Source organism: Falco naumanni, chromosome Z (genome assembly GCF_017639655.2).
Source record: "Falco naumanni isolate bFalNau1 chromosome Z, bFalNau1.pat, whole genome shotgun sequence".
NCBI classification, from domain to species: Eukaryota; Metazoa; Chordata; class Aves; order Falconiformes; family Falconidae; genus Falco; species Falco naumanni.
The window spans coordinates 85,411,972-85,424,890 of NC_054080.1; the positions used below are offsets into that span (position 1 = coordinate 85,411,972).

Genomic DNA, 12,919 nt, shown 5'->3' on the forward strand with positions numbered 1-12,919 from the left:
ATATGTACACAGTAATTACATGGAGAACTGTAACCAAGAGGGAACAACAAGGTTCTGGGCACGTAAGCCACATGCCCAGGGCTCCAGACAGTGGTGGTGTGTATCCTAATATGTCCCACATATAAAACATGAGATCATTCTAGATCATTTTCTCTGTGAGATGCAGTGAAACATGCAATTACATTTCATTGACATGCCATTGCATTACCTGTAGAAGTTCAGTGACATGCTGTTGTTTGACGTTTCCAAAAACTCATATTATTTTTATCTGTGTAAAGTGACGTAAAGGAAAGGAAGATTCTGTGCTTTATTTAGTCATTTTCCAAACAAGGGGGGGTTTGGTTTTTGTTTCTCATTTTTTAAATTGCTAAGAATAATACAATGTTGTATTCGAAGTAATAAGTCTGTGGCTTCCTCTGGTGAGTTATTTAATACATGGAAAACAGGTTAATTGTTCCTTAATTGTCAGTCTTCAAGTTTTACCTTGTATTTGGGTTGCATAGAAAATCCCTGCTCCTAACTTGTAACATGGTAAGGTATGACACAATTGCTCAGGTTGGGCTACCTGTGCAGATTAAATACAGAACCTCAGAGCAGACTTGGGATAGGAGACCTGCAGGAAATCTGCGTTACTTTTATCAGCTTCTAGTCCTGCTGTTGCCAACTGAGGAAATTCTTAGAAATTATACTTCAACGTTTCAATTTCTAAAAATAAATTAATTTTAGAACTTATACTTTACCTTTAGAACTTAAGATTTAAATTCTTGAAGTAAGTGTGACAATGACTGGTATAACTAATGCTTTTTTACCCCTATGTTATATAAGATTAAGCATCATTTATTTTACTATTCTGAGCACCTATGTTTTTTGATAAACCATAGATTTCAATACTGAAAATACGAAACTACATAACTGTATCTGTTATGACGGAGGGAAGACACAGTCACTCAATATGAGTGATCAGCAGACTTCATTTATTGAACCTTACAGTCACCTTTTATGCCGTGTTATAATTAGCTCATACATATTACAAAAGTTAAGCTCATTATTGGTTAGTTGCCTAAATACCAAGCCTGCCCCTAGTTTCTCTTCTGTAGTTATCTGTTCCCACCTGCAACATTCTTTTCCCACTGCAATCTTCCTGTTATATTTTTGCTTTACTTCAGATAAGCTGAGAGCGATGTGCATTTTTGTCCAGCCAGCTGGACTATGTCTATGTGAACTTTTTCAGCTAGCCAGTTATCCACAATTCCTCCGTTTTTATTTTGGGCCACACGGGCTTGGTTGACCATTTTCAATAGCAGCGTTTTAACTCAGGAAAATACACAGCCATGGACTAATGCAAGCTCAAAACCCAAAAAGAAACCATAGTCCATGTTCAGAACTTTTAAATGACCTTTGAATTTTTTAAACTTTTTATGTCACTGGAACGGAAAGAGCATCTAAATTAAAGCTTCAAGCTAACTTTATTTTTCAAGTATTTCAGGAATTATACTTCTGAACTGAGATTTTATAAGTTGGCTGTGTATTTTCCTGAGTTAAAACGCTGTTATTGAAAATGGTCAACCAAGCCCGTGTCACCCAAAATAAAAACGGGGGAATTGTGGATAACTGGCTAGCTGAAAAAGTTCACATAGACATAGTCCAGCTGGCTGGACAAAAATGCACATCGCTCTCAGCTTATCTGAAGTAAAGCAAAAATACACCGTCTTTGGCTGTTCTTGTTACACAATAACAGGAAGATTTCGGTGGGAAAAGAATGTTGCAGGTGGGAACAGATAACTGCAGAAGAGAAACTAGGGGCAGGCTTGGTATTTAGGCAACTAACCAATAATGAGCTTAACTTTTGTAATATGTATGAGCTAATTATAACACGGCATAAAAGGTGACTGTAAGGTTCAATAAATGAAGTCTGCTGATCACTCATATTGAGTGACTGTGTCTTCCCTCCGTCACGACATGTATCATATCCCATAGGGTCTTACCACCTCTTTCCTTGCTAACAATCCTTTTTGTTCAGCAGATGCTAATTACATTTGTCTCTCCAACTGCCTAATTGAACAACACATTAACTGGAACTCTGCACGAGTATTCCATCCGTACTTAGTCAGAAGTTTCCTCCTTCTGTTTCAGAATGGTACAAATGCTCTGTGTTTGGGTTTTTTTCTGGCTGTATCAAATACTCTAACAATAGGCAATATTGGTCAGGTGTACTCTCCTTTTATTCACAGTTTTTTGGCTCAAGAGCAGGTCTGTGCTTTAAGACTTTGTCTTTCATGCTGGGTAACACTCTGCTGCATCTCCAAGCATCCTTCCTCTTGCACACAAAACATAACAAAGTCCTTCTGTTTGCAGCCAGGGCAACCTCTGACTGGCATGGCTTCAGCCAACCCTGCTGTATTGCTCCTTCCACGGAGCCCAAAGAGCATTTGGTGTAGATGCTGATCCTGAGGTCTGTGGTTGTCCTAGATCAAATGGATGGTGGTAGCCCATAGCAACTTCCAAGGCACTACGGTCTGGAAGGATCCTGAGCACCCAGTTCTGTGGCTGTGAGCACAGGGAGTGATGTTTGAACACGACAAACCTGAGTGGTCATCCTTCATGGAAAAACCTTTGCTTACCTGGGGTGAAGAAGTACAAAACACACAAGCGACATACATAAAAATGGTCAGACTTTGCCAGACCATAGTGAGGCTAAAGGCTGTAAAATTTACTTAGAGATTCCTGAAAGGCAACTCAGCTTTCAAAGGCTGACATATCTTCATGCTGTAATGGAAAACTTTCTGGTCTATTTAAGGCATGAGATGACTAGCTGAAGCTACAGTTAAGTATTGCAGATAGAAATTTGAAGTTACTCATCAGTGCTACCTACACACGGGAGTCAGGCCACCAGACTTCTTCTGTTCTTTCAGATTATTTGCTTTGCTGTAGAATAAACCCAGCCAGAGTGGTATCTGTGCCAATATTTCTTTTTCTTTTGGATAATCCATTATGTGGGATGAAAACTCTATTTCTGCAAATGTTTTAAGGATTAGAAATTCAGTCAGCACCGGGTTTTAAAAGTAGCTCTTCTGAAAAAAAGAGATAGGACACAAACAGAGCTCTAAGTCTGGCTATTGCTGAGCAGGAACCATACAAGCAGAGGAGAATACAATCCAAGCAAATCTGAGTGCCAGATCACTTGGTAAAACCTAACAATTACTGAAATAATAAACCAAAACATCTTGAGTTAAATTAATCTCCCTTGTAACTTCACTGATGTGAAGAGGTAGGCTGGGTATGAATTTGGCTCGCTGTACCCTGGTTAGTTGTTGCAGGCTCATGGCAGAGGCGGCTGTAAGGGAGCGCAGTACAGATGGTGCCGGGCAGGCAGAGGTGGAAGGAGGGAGGGCAGGAGGGGCATGGGGCACACTGTATGTTCGACTGCTTCGGTCCTGTGTCCCTCCCTTCGTCGCAGGGTGGAGTATCCTGGGCACAACGGCTGCACCAGCCATTTGCTTCCTGAGTGTTTCACTGGCACAGCTTACCCAGCTATCTTTGGCACCAGTAAAGTATGTTTATGTATGGGGCCTCAGCCTTAATAAGTCAGTAAAATGACTGTAAAGCAGCTTCTTCAAAACAAAACTGCACTTGTGCACTACATTTCGTGGAGAAGGGGTAAGAAAGTTCAGGTGACTGACTCCCCCCTTTTTGGCAAATCTTGATCCATTGCACTCAGCCCAAATATATTCTGCCTGCACAGAGAAACTAAACACACCTTGGTAGGATGCCCCTCGGGCTGTCCCTGGCGGTGGTCCTTGTGCTGCTGCTGCTCTCTTCTCAATGTGGCAATGTACACTGTGGTATTCCCTTCATCCCAGCTTCGATCATGCAAGTGTAAACATTGCTAGCTTAGCTGAGGCCATAAATCTCCCTTCAAGTAATACTTTATTTTCTCTTTCCTTGGTGAGCTTTCATTTGGCTACTTCTGTATCTTGCTTTGCTTCATACAAATACATTATTTTCCTAAGATCTTCTTTGAATTATGCACATGAATTTAAGCATAATGAAAACTGTGCTATACTATACATGACATTAAAAAGTTATTCAGATACCTATTTGAGGCATACATATATATATGTATAAAAATTAATTCAATTTTCACATAAAATATCTTGTAATTAATGGACAAATTATTTACATTCTAGACAAATTTGTCTTCCTCTCATTCTTTGGTTGTTCAAAATTATTTAAAATACATTGTACAAAGATATTTAAGTATCTTAACAGCTCTTCTTTCATTGGCTTATTCCTGGATTTAAGCTCCTCAATCACTTGGGCACTTTTACAATACTCATTCACCCAAAATAATCTTGAACAATCCCAGTTTTTTTAAAAAAGCCTTTTTTGGAAGCTGTTTCCAAGTGACTTTAATGTTCTGCATGATATAACCCATAATAATTAAATTACTTATTTAAAAGAAAATATTCTTGTCTGCTATTATCTATTCATTCAATTATTCAGTGGGGTTTTGAATAATCAAGCTTGAAAAATGAAGGCATGAATAGAATGATGTTGCAAATGCCCCAACTTCTCTATGTGGCCTTCACTATAATTGTCAAGAATAGAATTTACATAAGTGGAGGATGATGGTTTTTGTTTTGGTTTTTTTTAATAATAGACACATAGAATAGTTTGGGTTGGAAGGGACCTTAAAGATCATGTAGTTCCAACCCCCCTGCCATGGGCAAGAGACACCTTCCACTAGACCAGGTTGCTCCAAGCCCCATCATTAATGTTCCAAGATGACTATTTTATCTGTGCAATGTAATCTTGGAAACAAGAGTAATTGAAAACATCAGAATCCTATCAGAGTGAATATAGTCTATCACAAAAAAATGTTCCTTTGTAGCTTTTATATTGTTGTAAAAGGAAACACTGAAATAATTGTCCACATAATTGTTTCTTTTACTGTTATTGAATTCCAAGAATATTAACAACGGAAAGGAAGGGCTGGTACTTTGTCTTCTCCTGACCTCTTCCTCTGTGTATGTTCACAGATGATGAATATTGACAAAACTGTTAGTAATCAAAAGAGATTCTATTTGTCTAATGTCCCAGCAAGCTAAGGGTATGTAGGACATTACTGCCTGAGGTACCGCATGGGAGGAAAGTAGAGTTCTTGCCTTTGTGGCTGTGGGAAAGAGCATGTACACTTGCACCTTCAGTATTCCACCTTAAGGAGAAAGATGAGAAGAATCAGAACATTTGACTCTTTTATGTCACATTATTTAACTATGTGTCTTTTGGCAGAAGAGGGAGGAAGTAATTCAAGGCTTAAAATGTTTATAGCTGCATGATTCCCAACTAAAATTATTTTTAAGATTTTTGCATAGCAAAAATGTAGATAAAAGTGCTGAATATACTGAATGATAGGTTCTGAAAGGCTCATCTCATTTCACTTTAAATTGCAAGAAAAGCTATTCATGAAGCACCGTGTTCAACGTGGAACATTTTTTATATACCATCTACATTTTTGCTGAGGGTCTGAATTCCAGCTTTGGTGAGCCTTGGGGCATGCATCCACATGAGCTGGGAAGGGAAGAGTGCTGCTGTGCCCTCGCAGGAGCCCAGCCTTGACCTGGTGATACCTACCCTGAGCATGACCATGCTTGTTGCAAAGACTTGCTGTGATGCTGTGCCTCAGCAGGGTATGCTCCTGGCTGCAGGGCCATCAACTCCCATTGGTAATGCTGAAGAAAGGGAACCTGACATAAAGAAAAAAGTCATGTTCCTATGGAGATTTCTGGATTTTTAACAGTGCCAGTGTAGAAAAATTAGAGAAGGAAGCGGCAGCCTTTGCTCCCTACAGATTTTCTGTAATAAATGGAGTTAGAAAGGAATGCAGTATGCTTATGGCAGCTAGGAAGGGGCAGTAAGGGAATGATTGACGCATGAACCCTTAGCACAAAGAGCCTGGAAACTGTTGAGCGGGGAACAGCAGATCTCTGACTTATGTTATCCTTCTGGCAAAGGAGCTGGCATAATCTTTTTGGTCAATATAATTCCAGAAATTATTGTTTATCTTATCTAAAATAACCTGCTTTAATCTTAGCCTAGATCATTGCACCGATTTACTGTCCTCAACCAGTAAAAACTTAAGATTCTCTAATCAAGTGAGAACATGAATTGCTCTCATTTGAAGCCAGCCCTGTTACTGGTTTCAGCCTCTTGTGTGGGCACAGGCAGGCAGTCTGCATCTCCTTTGCCAAGAAACAGTCAGTCTAGTACCTTCTGCTTTATATTTACAAAAATATTTTTTCATCCACTCTCCAACCTACTGTTGAAGTTGTGAGGTGTAGCATCTCACAGTGAAAACTGATGGTGTGGCTTATCTGAAAATGTACCCTGCTCAAGAAGAGCCAGTCAGTTATAGATTATATTTCAAATGTAATCTATCAACCTGGCATAATTCAACAAGTGATCAGGAACAATGAATAAGAACAAGATCTTCATGCAAGTCAATTCATACACCATGATATTTCTGTTGAGAGTCATAGCGGGATTAGTGGATGGGCTCCTGGTGAACTGAGATCTGAATTCCTCAGCTCTGTTGTTATTTTTATTCACAAGTTATAAGGGCAGCTGGTTTGTATTCCTCTGTGCAATTACTGCACAGACCTAGGAACAGCTTAACTTTCATCTTTGTGAATTTGGAAAGAAAACTATATACAAAGATCAGAAAACCCATAGCAGCCTGAGATTTCTAGCATCAAACCTCTGTTGGTCTTGGATCCCAATGAAGTGCTTCTTACCACTCCAGAAACAATTTACTCTTGACTCAGATATCTAAATTTAGGCTGCCTGTGCTTTAGATGTTTACGTGTGAGGTACATGTCTCTGCTCACCCTAACGTAGACACCTATGTTTGGTCATCTTACACCCATGTATCTCCACTGACTATACAGCCGTTCTTAAACTTGTAGCTCACAGCCCAAGGACGGTGTTTGACAGGTTTGACAATTTCAGAATAGGTGAATGAGGAAGCAGCTGAGAGGTGACTTTGTAGCTGCACAATTTTAAGATGAGCTCAGACAAGTTTTCTCAAGTTGAAAATAAAGTAGGGAAAGAAAATACTTGTCCTTGTTTCTGTTCCTAATAACCTCCCAGCTGTGACTCCAAATGAAACAGTCCTGAAATTCCATGATCTAATTTAGTTTTCTTCACTTATAACATCTGTTTACTTTTTGCACCTCACTCACAACCAAATCCTAAGCGCTGTGCCTCTCAACCCACCTGTCCAGCCTGAGGAAGTGCGAGAATGAAGCTTCTTCCAGCTATGAGAAATCGTAAAAGACATCAAAGACATCTTAGCAAAAAAACACTGAGTAGACCCAATACCTCACCCTGGAATGAAGGGAAAAGACAGGATAGCTTGATATAGTAATAAGCCAGTAGATCAGGAAGAAAAATTTCTTACAAATGGTGTGAAATGAAGCCCAAGCATGTTACTGCTGTATTTGCTGAATTTTTTTATCTGGAAAAAAATCTGAAGGGTTGGTTTGTGTATTTGTAATGCTACTGTAATTCAGCCACCAACAGGATTTCATGGGCTTCCAGAGACGGGGAAGGGATGGACAGTGGTTAAGTTCTGACATGTCTTGGGTCAAACCTGTGCTCCCTTACAAATGTCTGCTGTGGTCTTGGGCAAGTAACTAAGCACACCCTGCCAGCTGCATGGGTATGGAGTTATTTGACTGCAGTAACAGGGAGTATTAGGATTTGAACTGAAATACCCAACTGCTAAGATAACAGGCTGCCTGTAAGCACCCAGGAGAGGGAGTTAACCTGATTAGAGCAAATTGTGTAGGAGCTACAGGTGCACAGCACCTCTCTGGACTTGCCTCTCTGCTTGGAGGCTGGAAATAAGACTTTCAGATGTTTAAAGTTAGCATCTTGTAATGCAATTAGCAGCTAGCAAGAAAGAGATGAAACACCCTGTGACTTGTCATCTCTGCAGAAACCAGTAGCAAGCCCTCTGTGGGCTAATACTGCATTGCAGGACAGTGGTTAAATCCAGTGTAAATGTTTTAAAGCAATGTTTCCTAAGAAGCATAAAGACATTTGTATTAAAAATGAGATCAAATTCCAAAGTCTTTTCTTGTCCTTAACTGGGCAAATTTTCTAATGAGGCAACTTTTACTGAGAAGATAATCAAGAAAAGGCTGTCACAAATTGAGAGTGAAGTAGGGTTTGGCTTTTGTCAAATATTTTTGTTTAGATAAAAATTTAAACTTCAACCCAAACTATGTGACATCAACCCTTTAACAAGACACAGTTGCAGTAATATTGCAGTTTTAGGATTTTGTAAATAAAGATTACCTGAATCTTTTTTAAAATAATCTAGACAAATTTTTGGATATACTTTAAGAGTGCTGCCTTGATAGCTAATATGGTATGTCTGATAGGGCCCTCTGGAATCTTAAAAAAGAGCAGTCATATTGAAGGTTGAAACCTATTCTAAATTTTTGCGAGAAATAGGGTTACAATATGCCATCTTTTACAGAGGTAATCACCACCACACAATGGGCTGAACCTTCTCATGCTCAGAAAGAGTAATTTTGAGAGGAAGAATAAAACCCAAGTAAGTTGCATTGACTATCCGCACCAGGTGATACGATTTTGATAGCTGCAGGCCATGTTTAGTTTAAATTTGCTGCAGGTGAGATCCTCAAGAGAAAGCAGTGCTGTTCATCCATTAGGCAGAAATCAGTTCATGAAGATGGGTGAAGCAGCAAGCAGAGCACTTTTGAATGCTGGCTTTTGTAAAAGCAAGGTGGAGGATGAGATCTTTGTTTGAACTCAAGTAATGTAGCTTGCAAGGTTTCAGTGAGCCTATGTGGCTCAGGAGAATATGAACTGCCAAGGATATTAACCTCAGAAAATCTTCCAGTGCTCTGCTTTCCATCTTTTCTGGTGTACGGTACGGTGCTGTTTGCCACAGCTGGTGATGGTTCTGTGCTCTCTTATTCTATTGCCTGCTGCTTTTTCAAGTGGGTTCTTGCAACGTGCATCTCCCGTGGGTACCCAGTTTCTCACAGCTAGGATCCATAACAGATAATCTTAGTGCTATCAACAAAACCCCCATGCTGATTGTAACAATTATCTTTGTAGGCTTTCCTGTCTTATCACCACGTGCAGTGTCTGAGTGCCATTCTGCACCTTCACTGTACTCAGTGTAGCAGTGCAGAAATCCTGAGCCACAATTCTTTAACATCTGCTGCTTTTCTGTAAGGTCTTTACTTGCACTACTTCATTCTGACATATGGTAACTCTGTAAGTTTGTTTTCCCATGACCTTCATTGCCATACCAGTGAGTTGTTTTGCAAAACAGGCAAACCTACAGCATCAGATGGACCTGGATCACAAAACCCCTTCCTGAAGAAGGTGTGCATCATGCCTCAGTTCTGTGCACTGTATGGTCTGAGATGTATCTTATATTTCTTAAAAGCTCTTAGTTGGTACCAGAACCAGTGGGATCCAGACACTGAGGGTTTTTACTGTAAGCTGTCCTTCCTGAAAACCAGAATGTCCTTCACTGTTCTCCCATGACACCACCAAGATAGACATGTTTTGACCTGTTCCCTCATGCCTCTCAGTCCTTTTTGGACCAAAGCCAGGAGCTGGAGTCTGGGGACAAGTATACTTTATGGATAGTACGTTTCGTCTATGGTACGATAGACGGACGTTGGGCCCTGCAGTGTAAACCAATTACAAAGTCAAAAGCATACATATCCATGAAGTTGTCATCTTCATTAGGAACCTGTATCATTAATGCTGTTGGGACTTGGAAATTGTAGGAAACTTGTCCCTTGCCAGAGTAACTCAAATGTTGCTTAGCAGCATGATCCGTGAGGTGGCAGGAGAGGTCCTTCTGTTGGGTGAAGTCCTGTGACTGATCTTCAGGACACTGGAAAGTTCTACACAGCAGAAAGCAAGGAGAGACCAGAAGATGGAATAGGTAGAGCAGGCTGTAGTCTAAGGATGCTGTCCCAGACCTACTGTTCCCTGTTATGATAACCCTAAAGCAGTTGTGGTCAGTGCTTCCAGGCTCCCCAGCTGGAGTATCAGAGGTACAGACATGTTTCTGCACTGTCTCTGGGCCACCTCTTCCACATGAGACAGTAAAACAGGCATTGATACAGGATCTCCTTCTGCCTTGTGCTTGCTAAGATCTGAAAATTGCCAGCTCAGAACCTCCTGATTGTGGTATGTGTATCATCTCTAGTGCAACGTTATTTCACTGCTGAATATGCACTAAATGTAAATAAGTATCTTAAAATTGGTTTAGAAGGAGTAATGGAAATGCATGAAGTTATCCCTAAAATATAATAACCTCCTGTTCCCCAGCAGGAACTGTAGGGCCTTGTTCAGATACACTGATTGTGTTGTCTGTAAAACTAGAGAGAGAGCTTATAAGGTTGAAAAGAAATGAGGGATTAGGAAAAAAAAAAAGCACTAGAGGGAGGAAACACAAAGCAAAACTGCATCTGGCTAGTGCAAATGAATAGATTCTTGCATATTAAATGTTCTCATTGTTATTGTTAATACTAATCCACAAGTGAAATATTTTAAATAAAAGCAACGATGCCCTACTGGATCATTTAAACAACTGTTTAACCTCGTGGCAAATATTTACTGTCTTATCCTCACCCATGACTTTAATAGCGAGCCTTTGGGTTTGCTGGGGAATCACGGGGGCACGGCTGGCATGCACATTTCCTGGGACCCTCAGAGCCCAGTGGTCTCTGCAGCCTGCAGGCTCCTCCACGACCCTTTTCTGCATGCCCTGGAGATCAACCTTTCCCAAGGGATGAGAATACAGCGTGCTACCTTTCAAGTCAGGGAAATCCACGTGGATTTACACCAGCTGGACGTCTCGTTCAGCTGACCCAAAACTTCCCTCCTGTTCTGTCCATGCTCACAAGGGGCACAGCCACGTGCCTGTCAGCGAGCTCTCAGGGCAGTTCTCTGTTTCTGCGTTGGGAAAGAGGCAACAGCAAAGAGATTCAGAGGTTGTGAATTTACAGGTCTAGTCTGAAGATATAGACGAAAGAGCTGACATTCCTAGCCTTAATATGAGTCAATAGTAAGAGCTAAGATGCCTCCAGCTGGCAGTTTAAAGCACCCAAGGCTGTTTCTTGCTTGCAGTCACCCACCTTGCGAAAGCATCTCCCTGCTGAGTACACAAAGATCCTGCAAACCGGTGGAGATGCCTGCCATTAGGTGGGGTCCTCACCAGAATGTTACAGCTTTTGCATCCAAAAATGGAGACAGCCTAAAATGTCAGATGCCTCTAACTTTGTAACTGGTTGTTAAAGTCTGTTTGTCTCAGAGTAACGGGAGCATTGAGGTTGAGAAGCAGTAGTGCTTGCATCTCCCACTGTCTCAAGGGAAAGTTGCCGGGCTTTGCTGTTCCCCAAGATCAAGGGCAGAGAGTTCTGTCATAAACACTCCTAATGCTTTGAGATTTCACTTTGAATTGTGCCTTAGAAATTAAACTATCATAATTACCATTATTGTTCTATTTTTTTGGTAGATTAACAACATTACTGGCCCAATTATCCTACTAGTTATACCCATATCAGTTGTGCCAGATCTTTGGCTAGCCTGTAAGCTAGTCCAGCTCCACTCAGAACAGCAAGAGCTATGCCAGTTTACACCATCATGAGGCCCAGCACACTGGCTTCACTGGGAGTGCTTTTGATTTACATCAGGATAACAGAGCAGAGTCAAGCTATGCTTTCCACTCCAAGCTTATTACTGTCAAATGAATTATTTTCTAAGCAGAAACAAGAAGCAATCTTGCTTTTTATTTCATCACCAGGAAGCATGAGAAATTCAAAGGGTCAGTGAAGGAAGAGGAGGATAAGGAGAAAAGCAGACTGTCTAAAGTAAAGATGTGTTTCTTGCATGAATAACTCCCTAACAATCTGCTGAAGGAGTGATTTTGTATCAGCCTGAAACCCCAAACCAGCATCATTTTAATTTGCCAAGCACCTGTGAAAGAATGCAGCTGCAAGACTATGGGAAAACAATGGGAACTGTGACAGTTCATTAATATAAACCAGCAACTAGATTTATTTGGAAAAGTCATTGATACAGAATTACACTGGAGGACACAGTGGCATTCCTGAAGTATGCCAGCAAGCAGCTAACTAAGATTATAGATGTATGTACATCATTTGAACTTGAATGGTTATTTGGTAACTGTTACAATTTATTGTGTATGTCAGACCGCAAAACTAATGCGTAAAGAGGAGTGATTGCTTCAGCATTTCCTTGTTTCTTTGTTTTTTATTTGTTACTCATTTTCATCTGTTTTTTTTATTGGGTTTCCCCCCCCCCCCCCCCCCCCCCCCCCCCCCCCCCCCTTGTCGTTTGGTCTGGCTGTTTTTTCTGGTGAAGCAAGAGTTTGGAAAGTGGAAGCAGTATTTAAAACTGTGATATGCACAGATGGGAATGAAGGAACATCTTCATGTGAAAATTGCTCTCGGATACATTTTGATCTAAATGGATATGTCTCTGTACTAGGTGGAACATCCTGACTTTCGCCAAGGAGGTGCTCAAGCAGCACAGCGGTGGTGATGGTGACAGACCTGAGGACGGATCCATGGCCAGGAAACCTGTCCTACCAGGGTGTTGGTGAGTTGTGGGATGAGAGGTGGGAGGTTGGTGCTGAGGAGTGATGCCCCATGGCGCAGCCCTCCCCTGTCCCACTCCAGCAGGATGGTGGGACGCTATGGAGGTGGGAGCTGTGGACACGAAGAGGAGATGGGTGCATCTGGTGGTTCCAAGCCAATGAGCGCTTACTCTCCCAGGCAAGAAGCATGGTGCAACAGACGATAATCTGTGGAAAAAATTTGTTCAGAATCGAGCT

At 41.0% G+C, this 12,919-nt stretch overlaps 1 long non-coding RNA gene across 1 annotated transcript in view; it reads left to right on the forward strand.

The window, feature by feature from the left end:
* The window catches only part of LOC121081730, a 28,756-nt gene extending 16,101 nt beyond the window's left edge, over nucleotides 1-12,655 (forward strand). The window contains exon 3 of the long non-coding RNA XR_005825778.1: nucleotides 12,574-12,655. This is a non-coding gene — a long non-coding RNA (uncharacterized LOC121081730). The remainder of the gene's footprint in view (nucleotides 1-12,573) is intronic.
* Nucleotides 12,656-12,919: the final 264 nt, after the last annotated feature.